The sequence below is a fragment of the Perca fluviatilis genome, chromosome 17 (genome assembly GCF_010015445.1).
Source record: "Perca fluviatilis chromosome 17, GENO_Pfluv_1.0, whole genome shotgun sequence".
Classification (NCBI taxonomy): domain Eukaryota; kingdom Metazoa; phylum Chordata; class Actinopteri; order Perciformes; family Percidae; genus Perca; species Perca fluviatilis.
In genome coordinates this window covers 35395903-35408890 of record NC_053128.1, presented here as the reverse complement: position 1 = coordinate 35408890, position 12988 = coordinate 35395903, and the positions used below count along the sequence as shown (strand labels likewise).

At 44.3% G+C, this 12988-nt stretch overlaps 1 protein-coding gene and 1 long non-coding RNA gene across 4 annotated transcripts in view; one reads left to right on the top strand and one right to left on the bottom strand.

Annotated features, from left to right (window-relative positions):
• LOC120545332 overlaps positions 1–7286 on the top strand; it is a 10705-nt gene extending 3419 nt beyond the window's left edge. Inside the window, exons 2-4 of one of the 2 annotated variants that reach the window (XR_005636655.1) lie at positions 3700–3794; positions 5643–5756; positions 5980–7286. This is a non-coding gene — a long non-coding RNA (uncharacterized LOC120545332). The remainder of the gene's footprint in view (positions 1–3699; positions 3795–5642; positions 5757–5979) is intronic. The other variant, XR_005636656.1, reaches the window with a different exon arrangement.
• Positions 1–12988, bottom strand: part of LOC120545274 — a 347924-nt gene that overhangs the window by 199229 nt on the left and 135707 nt on the right. The window lies entirely within an intron of this gene.

Here is a 12988-nt window from a genome sequence, read left to right as displayed (position 1 = left end):
ACGATGGTTAGAGTAAAACATCGTGATGGACGATGATATCGTCGTCGTCGGGGTTGTAAGCGGTATCTTTACATAAATATTTTTTCCTACTACTATGGGCCAACAGTTAACATAGAAACGATTAGAGATACATTTAAATGCCCTCTGTAAATGGTGCCCTGCTGGTAGGTTTTACAACTTGACCTACTTTCACTCAGTACGGTGCAGTAAAGTCAATCAGATGTCCGTGATCTGCGTAGCGACAGTACAGTGGGACATTTGCGACAGTAATAACCTAACATACCATCATTACTGAGTTTAAACTACATTCACGGTTATGTTTGCACTGAATAACACATTCAATAAACAGAAACATAACTCTTGCGGCGCACATGAACAGATGCGCAATATTAGCTCACACATAAAATAGCACCCTCGTTAATTAGCCTTTTGCTAACGTACATTCATAAATCCTCCATAACATCATCCCGTACCTACAGGACCTCAGACTGACTTATTGATGCACGCACAGAGTAGTGTCGATAAACTTAGTCCAATGAGGGGAGAAAGGAAAGGGTGATAGCGCTCCACTTTTAACGCTTTTTTCTCTCTCACTCGAGACCGCTGCGTGCAACGTTACTAGAAGGTAGAGCGAGCTACAGCTGACAGGGAGAGAGAGAGAGAATGTATCACTACAGCCAATCAACTGACAGGGAGAGAGAGAGAGAATGTATCACTACAGCCAATCAACTGACAGGAGAGAGAGAGAATGTATCACTACAGCCAATCAACTGACAGGAGAGAGAGAGAATGTATCACTACAGCCAATCAACTGACAGGGAGAGAGAGAGAATGGATCACTACAGCCAATCAGCCGACAGGGAGAAAGAGAGAATGGATCACTACAGCCAATCAGCTGACAGGGAGAGAGAGAGAATGTATCACTACAGCCAATCAGCTGACAGGGAGAGAGAGAGAATGTATCACTACAGCCAATCAGCTGACAGGGAGAGAGAGAGAATGTATCACTACAGCCAATCTTGTCTTTTTGTCTTTGCTAGTTTAAGACCGACGCACTTGTCAATTTCCCGTCCAGTGCCGACGACTAGGATTAGTGTTTTTGACGGGGGGGGGGGGGGACACATCACGATGGTTGCGCTCCATCGTGATGGCTGCCCGACATCAACGATGGACGATGATATCGTCCATCGGCACAACCCTAGTTTGGATGGATCAGGGCTGATCAGGAGAATCTCAACGCTGAAGGGTTTCATGGTACAGCATCTTGGAAATTTCTTGCTTGAATAAAATTTGTAAACTTGTGTAATTTGCTTCTTTGAATTGACTTTGTGTGTACTTTCCCCAAGCCACAAATTGGCTTTGCGTTGTGCTTTAACTGTTCACAGCGACTCCTCATGATTTATAATAACATCAACTGGAGCTAACCCAACAGTCTGTGAAGCATTAAATATTAAACATTAGTTTTCAGCAGATCATACATGAACCATGTTTCATATTTAAGACTGTTTAAAACAAATGCTACCTTTCCTATCTCTGTATGAACCAGGATCTCAGGGTCTACTCAGGGATCAGCTCTGATAAAGGTCATAAACAGGAATTAATTTACAGCCTCGATACAATAATTCAGTCTCAGTCCAAGAGTCCAACAGTGAGTCTTTAGAGAAGTGGATATATATTTGGACTTTTGAACTCTGGTTTAATATTGAGTATATTTAAAATTAAACCAGAGTTCAACAGTCGAATATGTAAGGGTTAATTAACCCACTTATACCACGGTCACTTGCCAAATAACATAGTTTTAAAAAATTAGTTTATATTTTAATTAGTTTTACAATCAAAATCTAAAGTTTCCCTGGTTATGCCTGATGGTTTGACTATTACCTGGAAGAATCACTCCCATCCATCAGGTTCTCATGCAATGCAAACGTTGTTCACCCCCCCAGGAATTAGGAAGGACCTTAAATACGACTTTGCCACCCTTAGCGACCGGAGATATTTATAGTCGGCTCAGCTACAAGCCAGAAAGCTAATGCTATGCTAGCAAGATCCAAAGTCAATAACAACAGTTGGCAATCAGTAAAAATAATTTGACAGTATGTTGAACAACTGGACAAGTTAGCTCTCAGCCATGTCATTATCCCAAAAACAATATAACTTTAACGAAGAATTTGATCTGCGATGTGATCCCTTGTGTGTTTTAGCGCCATCCTGTGGTGTTCAGAGGACGAGTTGTAAATAATAATCCCACATTTCCTTTTTGATTTAATGTAGCAAATTCATTCACCGAACTCCTTTACTAGGTGTCCTACATCACTTTTTCATAGACACCCTGCAGCCAATCAGAATCGAGTATTCACCCAGACCATGGTATAACATAAAGTATTATTGCTCAGTATAAAACTTTAAATAAAAGGTCACCTTCACACCTGCCCTGGCCTCTCTCCTAGAAGGACTACAAATAAAAATTAAGGCTGCGAGCAGCGATGGACGGGCCCTTGCCTTGGCGAGCATCGGGGTTACCGGCGGACGCCGCTCCTTGCGACCGAGCATTTGCGCGGCACTCAGATGCTGAAAGTTGTCACCAATGAAAAGGGAACTCCCAGCTGAGTTCAATGATACCTCACACAAGACTCTACGTCATACAATTCATTAATTATTAACGGGGGCGTGGCACAAAATGGCCGCCCCGCCACGGCCACGCCCTATGACGATAAGTTTTTCTTTTAATAACTTTTCATCTTTAACGTCTTAAGATGGCACTGGTGATGAAGACACTGGGGCTAGTTTTATACCACGTGTGTCAATTTTAAAATATAAAATAATAGTTTTTTAACCTTCATTTTACCAGGAAATTCCCATAAAAATTAAAGTAGGTATATTGATATACAATTTAATTTCAAAATACATTTTGAAATTATTGTGTGATTACTAAAAAAGGCTAGGTTTTGAAATGTTGACTATATCCAAGTGTTCTTATTACTGTATAGATTTATTTGCTATGGAAATATGCTTGTTTATCAAATGAACCTGATTTGGGCGCTTGAGTAAATTAATAAATGAAATATGTTTCAGCCGTTGTGTGCAGTAAACTTCCTTATGACAGCCTGTTGTACTGATGTGATGACCAGTTATAGTGCAAGTAGGCCTATTAAGGGGTGCAGATTAATTCAGGTAGGACTGTGTGTAGACATATTTTAATATGTTTATCATGAGGTGGTCTGCCAAAATTCTAGATTACAGATAGTGGTCCACACACACAAAAAGTTAGAAAACCCCTGGTATAAATAGACCTTTTCTAACATGGTTAATATCTGATGCCTGCAGTGCATCATAGAAACATCAGATGAGGCGTCAGTTATCACTTTCAGAGCGTTTGGGCCTTAACCCCCCCCCCAGACCTATTTCTGGCAGCTGGCATCCCTGGGTGAACCTTGAGATAAACACAGAACTAGGTCCTGGACTGATCATCTACCTGTTATGTCCCCACCAATCATCATTCCTGTGCTGCTGTCACACCCCTGAACTGAATGTTCTCTTCGATCTTCAGGCAGTTTGATGGTTTGATGGCACAGAGCCAGTCAGTTCCACATAGACCAGATTTTTCATGGTGGAAATACAGGCAGAGCAGCTGTGGGACGTCCCACGTCTCCTCTAAACCGTACTGCCAATCACATTTGGCTCGTTGAAATGTGATTTCAGAGAAACGGCTCAGAGGACTTAAAGCTGAGAGACAGACTGAGCACGCTCAGTTGCTGCTTCACCTGCACCGCCTCACACAGCTAATAGACACACAGGTAAGAACACACACACAGACACACACAGGTAATAACACACACACACACACACAGAAACACACACACACCTTTGAACATGATTTAGACCCTCATGCTATACTCACATTGTTTGTATTATTTCCCACATATTCTGTACATGGTGGACATAGACTATAGAAACAGCACACACCATTGGCTGTCATCTTTTTTTGGAAAGAATACGCTGGTACCTGAATACAGGCATGAAGATCAGACTGGCTTTAAGCATCAGCTGCATTTCATGTTCAGTTTAAATACATCCTCACCTCCTTCCAAACGGTCACATTGCTGCTGAACTTCTTGTTGCGCAACATTGTTGTAAGAAAGACATGTGAAGTGAAACTTTACCCACAGTTCTAGAAATTGTGATATGTGGACTTTCAAATCCACAGGTTCTTAGTGTTCTCCTTATGTCTGCCTGTTTTTAGTCTTATTCATAGTTGTATCCAGTATGCTGTGCCATGTATGCTCGGTTAGCCACTGTGAGTCTTGTGCTTTACTATCTAAGCTTATCCTAAATGACCTTCAGAACAAAGAACCATCTAAATATTGTCTGTATTAAAACTGTACTAAGTGGATTTATTTATGCTGTTATGGTTCTGTGGTGTTGGCGCTTCAAATCTGATTCCTGCAGTGCATCATAGAAACATCAGATGAGTCGTCAGTTATCACTTTCAAAGCGTTTGCCCCCACCCCCCCCAAACTATTTTTGGCAGCTGGCACCCCTGCGTGAACCTTGTGACAAACACAGAACTAGTACCTAGACTAATCTACCTGTTATGTCCCCACCAATCATCATTCCTGTGCTGCTGTCACACCCTGAACTGAATGTTCTCTTCGATCTTCAGGCAGTAGGACTGGTTTGATGGCACAGAGCCACACACAGACACACAGACACACACACACACACACACACAGATACACACACAGAGACACACACCCACACACAGAGACACACACACACACACACACAGATACACACACAGAGACACACACCCACACACAGAGACACACAGAGACACACACACACACACACACACACACATACACACACAGGGACACATACATAGACACACACAGAGAGACACACACAGAGACACACACACAGAGACAAACAGACACACACACACACACACACAGAGACACACACACAGAGACACACACACAGAGACACACACACACCCTCACACACACAGAGACACACAGAGACACACACACACATACACACACACACACAGAGACACACACACAGACACACACACACCCTCACACACACAGAGACACACAGAGACAAACAGACACACACACACAGACCAGAGTCTTCATGGTGGAAATACAGGCAGGCTGTTCACACTGACTTTGATCACTGGGAGATCTGGAGCAGGAGAAGTTAACCCTCTCCTTGATTTCATGTTGTTTATGGAGAAGGAGAACCAGGAAATGAGTCGGGGGGCAAATGCAACGCTACCAAGCCACGGCCGAGTGATGTGGCTTGGTAGCGTTACATTTTTAGAGAGATGGCGTCATGGCAATGGCGTAGGGTCGGTATCTCCACGTACGTAGCGTAGACTGAAGTTAAAACAGAGGCCTGCTGTGGCTGGGTTGGATCAGTGTGTAAAGCAGGCGCACATGTACTTGGAGGTTTATGCCTCGACGCAGACGTCCAGGGTTCGAATCTGACCTGAGACAATTTCTTGCATGTCTTCTCTCTCTCTCCTCTTTCTCACCTAGCTGTCCTATCAAATAAAGGTGGAAAAGCCCAAAAAATAATCTTTAAAGCAGAGGCCTGCTGACCTCCCTACTCTTTTGTTAATCACATTCTCTTTACAGGCGTTTCCACGGTTACCAGCAAACACAACAGTTTGTTGTTGACAGATTGAGACGATGTGCTCTTCCTGGTGATAAAGTTAAACTGGTAGTTAGTCAGTTCTTCAGAAGTCTAAGGTGAGTCTAAGGGAGTTCTCCTCCCAGCTGCAGCAGCAGCATGTACCTGAGTGGAGCTGGGAGGAGACACCTGTGTGTGTGTGTGTGTGTGTGTGTGTGTGTGTGTGTGTGTGTGTGTGTGTGTGTGTGTGTGTGTGTGTGTGTGTGTGTGTGTGTGTGTGTGTGTGTGTGTGTGTGTGTGTGTATTTATTCTGATGGTGTGTGTCTCTTCCTGTCTCCACAGAACCTTTCTCATCACATCAGATCACAGTTTCATTTAAAGTCAGCTTCTTCATTAGAGTCTGGAGTATCTGCTGTTGGCTGAGAACACGTGTAAAGATCATCAATCCAGAACTACCCTCCAGCCTAGAGATCATTTTGCTCAGTCAGGCCAAGTCCTAACACCAATAAGACAAACACCAATCTCCCAGACTGAAGACAGACACATTCAAAAGATACAGATACAGATCCTGAAGAATCCTCCATGGAAATGGCACCAACATTCAGCAAAGAACTGCCTTCTTTCCTTTCTGAGTTGTTGAACGATCTTCAACAACTTACAGCTAAATTCATTGAAATGATCGTCCAAAAATGTCCAATGTTGAGAGAGATTGTCAAAGGGTTTCAGGAAGTCAGAGAGATGCTGGGAGGACTAGACAGCCAGACAACAAGGATTATTTTAGGGATCTCAGCTGTCGGACTCGGGTTAGCTGGAGTTCCGTTCTCTGGAGGGGCTAGCTTAGTAATGATAGGAGCAGGAGCATTTTGTGCTGGGGAAGTTTTTGTTCAAGCTGCCATAAATAAGATGAGAGAAAACGGAAGTATGGAGAAAGTAGGTGAGCTGGGGAAAAGCTTCATGGAGATCATTGAACCGCTGAAGAACTTCCTGAAGAAAATAATAGCTCGGTCTGCAAAAGCTCTGCGAATCAAGCTGGAGGGGTGTCAGGAGACTCTTAAACCTGTGTCTCAGCTCATAGACATTTGTATAAAAGTCTTGTCTGAAGTTGAAACAGCAATGGAGACAATGGATAAAATGGATAAAACAGTGATGGTTGTTCAGAATGCAAATCAGACCCCTAACGAGGCTAAAATGATAGTAGAGGGAATCAAAGAGTCAGCTGATCAGTCTAAGAAGCTCGTTGATGGGTTTGAAAAGTTGAGGAGGGCAGCCCTACATTTTTTAGAAGCTGTCTCAGCTTTTTGTTGTTAGGACTTTGAGATCATGTAAGCTGCAGTGAGAAGAAAACTTCATGTTTAAAGAGCCCCTGTTATGCTTTTTGGGATTTTTTCCCATCGTTTAGTGTGGTAAATAGTTTTTTGTGTATGTAGCCATGTGAAACAGACAGAGGAGGTGCAGTAATGGGCAATATGAGAAAGATAATGGGCCCTATTTAAACAATCTGATCATATGGTGTGAAGCGCCTGGAGCAGGTGTGTTTAGGGCGTGTCCAAATCCACTTTTGCTAGTTTGACGGTGTAAAAAGGGTCCGTGCGCCGGGCGCCTGGTTCTAAAGGGTTGTTCTTAGTGTCTTCATTAATCAGAGGTGTGTTTTGGGCGTAACATGCAATCAACCAATCAGAGATCATCTCCCATTCATCAACCAATCAGAGATCATCTCCCATTCATCAACCAATCAGAGATCATCTCCCATTCCCTTTAAAAGCCAGGCACGTTTTGACCTTGGAGCATTGCTATTACGATGGAGGATTTACACCCTAATATTTTTATTTGTAATCTTCTGCATGTTTGTGTGCTGCTAGGAGCATTTTACTAATGCTCTGTTAAAATAACAATGAAATGCTGCGTTATTGACTTTAGACCAGGTTTTTGTTGGTCAATGGTGTGATCACTTCCTGCTGCCTCAAGATAGCAATACTCCCAGAATGCACCTGAACACACCTCCCTGTAAGACCAGCACGCCCAGAATGAACCTGAACACACCTCCCTGTAAGACCAGCACGCCCAGAATGAACCTGAACACACCTCCCTGTAAGACTAGCACGCCCAGAATGCACCTGAACACACCTCCCTGTAAGACCAGCACGCCCAGCATGCACCTGAACACACCTCCCTGTAAGACCAGCACGCCCAGAATGCACCTGAACACACCTCCCTGTAAGACCAGCACGCCCAGAATGAACCTGAACACACCTCCCTGTAAGACTAGCACGCCCAGAATGCACCTGAACACACCTCCCTGTAAGACCAGCACGCCCAGCATGCACCTGAACACACCTCCCTGTAAGACCAGCACGCCCAGAATGAACCTGAACACACCTCCCTGTAAGACCAGCACGCCCAGAATGAACCTGAACACACCTCCCTGTAAGACCAGCACGCCCAGAATGCACCTGAACACACCTCCCTGTAAGACCAGCACGCCCAGAATACACCTGAACACACCTCCCTGTAAGACCAGCATGCCCAGAATGCACCTGAACACACCTCCCTGTAAGACCAGCACGCCCAGAATGCACCTGAACACACCTCCCTGTAAGACCAGCACACCCAGAATGCACCTGAACACACCTCCCTGTAAGACCAGCACGCCCAGAGTGCACCTGAACACACCTCCCTGTAAGACCAGCACACCCAGAATGCACCTGAACACACCTTTTGCGCCAGGTGCAGAATAGGGCCCATTATGTGTTTTTTGAAGCAGTTGAACATTGAAGCATGTAAACCTATTCTAGGAGACCCTACAAAGATGACACAGAAAGGGAATATAATAGGGGCTCTTTAAATATTATAACTACATCTCATTAAATCTGCTGTTTTATAATAGTTGGTTAATATATTTAGAAGTTAAGTTTATTTTCTGTTTAATATAATTAGTGATGATTTATTAGACCGAAATTATGTTTATATTTGGGGATTATTGGTTTCATGTTTTTATATTTTCTTGTTGATTGATTTATTCTGTAACTGTTTGTAACCGTAGCGATGTTAGTTTAATGTTTTCTGTTGTTGTTGATATATTTCCTGTTTTATTGATTTTAATTCATGTTTATTTGGGTTCTGTCTTCTGATTGGTCACCAACACCAGACATCATCCAATCAGAACCCTGATGTTGTTTTACACTTTATCAATAATAACCCAGCTTTTATTCTCTTAAAGAGTATTTTTTGGCATTTTAGGCCTTTATTAGTGACAGCTTTGAAAGAAGAGGGGGGGGGCATGCAGGAAAGAGTCGCAGGTTGGACTCGAACCCACGGCTTCTGCATCGAGGACTGAGCCTCTGTACACTGGTGCACTCTACCATTGTCCCACCCCAGTGCCTGTCATCACTCCGTCTGGACGTCACAGTTAGATTATTTGTAATTAGATTGAGTTTGTCTTGTTTTAAAGTAACATCTATCAGATCTGTAACATCTGTAACAGCTGATATGTTTCATTAAATTCACAATCTCAACTTGAAGTATCTTCATCTTCATTTGGTAGTTTTAATGTTTTTAACAGATTTCTGCTACTTTCATATCTTTATGCTGTTTTATATATGGTCTAATGGTGGTGATAAAACATAAATCTCACTTCTGTGTTGCCTGTCAAAGTTTTTTTGATACATCAAAAGTTTCTATTTTCTGCCTGAATTTCAAAATCGTGCAAACTGCAACTGTCGGGAAAACTACAAGACATTTAAATATTCAGTACAAGTTCTACTTTGCACCTAAGAGTGAAATAAAAACAATCCTCCTCTCTTCCCAGGAGTCCTTCATCACTTCAGGACTTCATCAGTTGTGGTAGGTCTGACTTTACGCACCAACACACAGTGCTACAGACTGTGTTCCTGTTTATTATCAGAAATAGCCTACAACCCAATTTTTGTGTCAAACCTCAAATAAACCCAACTACTGGAAGAACATCACATTTTTGGACTACACCAGATGCCGTACTCAGCTGCGCTGCTTTATGGGATTATGGGATGAGGACAAGTTTGCACTTTAGCAACATAGCTCCATGGCAACTCACAGACGACTTGGAGTCGTGAGGAGGGGCGGAGCTTCAGAGGAATCTGCTCTGATGAACATGTTAGGTCAACGTTCGAAAACACACATTAGCAGAGAAATCTTCACATTGTTTAGCAAACAGCTTAGGAAACCACCCCTGTCTTTATGAAATCCATTTAAAGACACATCTGATGTAAATGTTGTCACATGACTTGTGTTGCTGTATTTTGGTTTGTTTCACCAACTGATTCAGACCAGAGCAAACATGATCCTCCCACTAAAGGTCAAAGCCTCCTGAGTAAAGTGCCCGTGACTTATAGACCATTAATCAGTTTTTGCATCTTCCGTGGGTATGCTCTGTAAATAGTACTCTACATAGTGTATTTATATGCTGTATATCAGATGCCTGATCATAGCTTATTCTCACCTTCTTATATTTAATCATCCTACACTGAACAATAGTAAAAGTGTGAGCTGTCAGATAGAAAGTGAATGGAGAATTTACACTTAATCTTCAGTCTACAGCTTGAGATAATGATTTTACGACACATATGTGCCATATGTAACAACTGTAGATTTTCTCACCAATGTGTGTGTTTAAAGGTACAATATGTAACATTTCTGCATTAAAATGTCTAAAAATGACCATACCTATGTTATATATTTTTATGAGTTGTGTTCTTACAATCCATTGTTTTGGTTGAGAGACCCCTAGTGGCAGAAAGTTACATATTGTATGTTCAAACCATTTAAAAATAATGAATGTACAGGTCTGAGTGAATGACCAGTTAGGATCAAGCATTTTATGCAAAACATAATTTTGGTTGAAAGAAGGAGGTTTCACTTCAACAATTGAGATTTTCGGTGGAGTGCTGAATCCAAAATCCAAGAGGCATGTTCCAACAAGGGAAGGACATCTCAAGTTCTGTTGGAGAGGTCAAAAAAGCAAATGAAATGACAGTAATTTGTGCTCCTTGACATGAGAACTAGTGTTGTTTTTGGCATCCTTTTTTAATTTTAGTTTTACTCTAGTCTTTGTGTCAAACTGTTATTTTAGTTTTCTTTTTTTTTCTTCTTTTTTTTGGGGCATTTTCGCTTTATTTGAAAGTGGATAGACATGAAAGGGGTAGAGAGATGGGGGATGACACAGCAAAGGGCAGCAGGTCAGATTCGAACCCTGCACCACTGCAGGACTCAGCCAACATGGGGTGAACACTTTTACTGGTTGAGCTAGAGGCCGCCCGTCATTTTAGATTTTATTAGTTTTAGTCACGTTGATATTCTTTTTAGTCTATTCAAGTCTCAGTCAACTAAAAGTCTGAGCAATTTAGTCTCATTTTAGTCAGAATTATCCACGACTATTTTAGTCTAGATTTACTGGACAAAAACTGATGAAATTTAGTCCAGTTTTAGAAAAGAAATTTGTCTAGTTTTTAAAAAAAATACAGAAAATTGTAATTGTAATGCTTCTCCGTGAACCATCACCTTATCGTGGTGGCAAGGTTTGTGTGTCTCTGTGAACCTGAGGGCTGTGTTGTCTGGAGCTTTGTGCTCCTGGTAGGGTCTCCAAAGGCAAAGTGGTCTCAGGTGAGGGGCCAGACAAAGAATGGTTCAAAAACCCCAATGAAGAAACGAGGTAGAAATGGAGTGACCCTGCCCGGAGGAAGCCCGGGGCCCCTGTCTGGAGCCAGGCCCAGACGGCGGGCTCGTCGGCGAGTGCCTGGTGGCCGGGTTTGCCACGGAGCCCGGCCGGGCACAGCCCGAACAAGCTTCGTGGCTCCCATCTCTCCAGCCCATGGGCCCACCACCTGTGGGAGGAACCGCTGGGGTCGGGTGCGCTGCTACATGAGTGGCAGTGAAGGTCAGGGGCCTCGACGGACCAGACCCGGGCAGCAGACGCTGGCTCTGGGGACGTGGAACGTCACCTCTCTGTGGGGGAAGGAGCCGGAACTGGTGCGGGAGGTGGAGCGCTACCGGTTAGATCTGGTGGGGCTTACCTCACGCACAGTCTCCGGTTCTGGAACCGTACTCCTGGATAGGGTTGGACTCTTTTCTTCTCGGAGTTGCTCAGGGTGTGCGGCCGAGCCGGGTGTGGGGATACTAACAAGCCCCCGGCTGAGCCGCTACGTTGGAGTCTACCCCGGTGGACGAAGGGTCGCCCTCCCTAGCCTCGCGGGTTGTGGGGGAAAACTCTGACTGTTGTTTGTGCATATGCACCAAACAGGAGTTCGGAGTATTCGGCCTTCTTGGAGACCTTGAGTGGAGTCCTGCATGGGGCGCCAGTGGGGGAACTCCATTGTTCTGCTGGGGGACTTCAACGCACCACGTGGGCAATGATGGAGACACCTGAGGCGTGATTGGGAGGAACGGCCTCCCTGATCTAAACCAGAGTGGTTGTTTGTTGTTGGACTTCTGTGCGTAGTATGGATTGTCTATAACGAACACCATGTTCGAATATAGGGATGCTCATAAGTATACCAGGTACCAGAGCACCCTAGGCCGAAGGTCAATGATCGATTGTATAATCGTGCTTTCATCTGATCTGAGGCCGTCTGTTTTGGACACTCGGGTGAAGAGAGGGGCAGAGCTGTCAACCGATCACCATCTGGTGGTGAGTTGGGTCAGGGGGTGGGGAAGACTCTGGACAGACCTGGTAAGCCCAAACGTGTAGTGCGGGTAAATTGGGAACGTCTGGAGGAGGCCCCTGTCCAACGGACTTTCAACTCGCACCTCCGGCGGAGCTTTTCGTGCATCCCTGTGGAGGCTGGGGGCATTGAACCCAAGTGGACAATGTTCAAAGTTTCCATTGCTGAAGCTGCGGCGAGGAGCTGTGGTCTTTGGGTCTTAGGTGCCTCAAGGGGCGGTAACCCACGAACACCATGGTGGACACCGGTGGTCAGGGAAGCCGTCCGACTGAAGAAGGAGTCTTTCCGGGATATGTTATCCCAAAGGACTCCGGAGGCAGTTGCAGGGTACCCGGCACGAGGCTGCAGCCTCTGCCGTGAAAGAGGCAAAGCAGCGGGTGTGGGAGAAGTTTGGAGAAGACATGGAGAAGGACTTTCGGTCGGCACCAAAGTGCTTCTGGAAAACTGTTCGCCCACCTCAGGAGGGGGAAGCGGGGAACCATCCAAGCTGTGTACAGTAAGGATGGGACACTGTTGACCTCAACTGAGGAGGTAATAGGGCGGTGGAAGGAGCACTTTGAGGAACTCCTGAATCCGACTAATACGCCCTCTATGTTAGAGGCAGAGCTGGAGGATGACGGGGGATTGTCGTCGATTTCCCGGGCGGAAGTCACTGATGT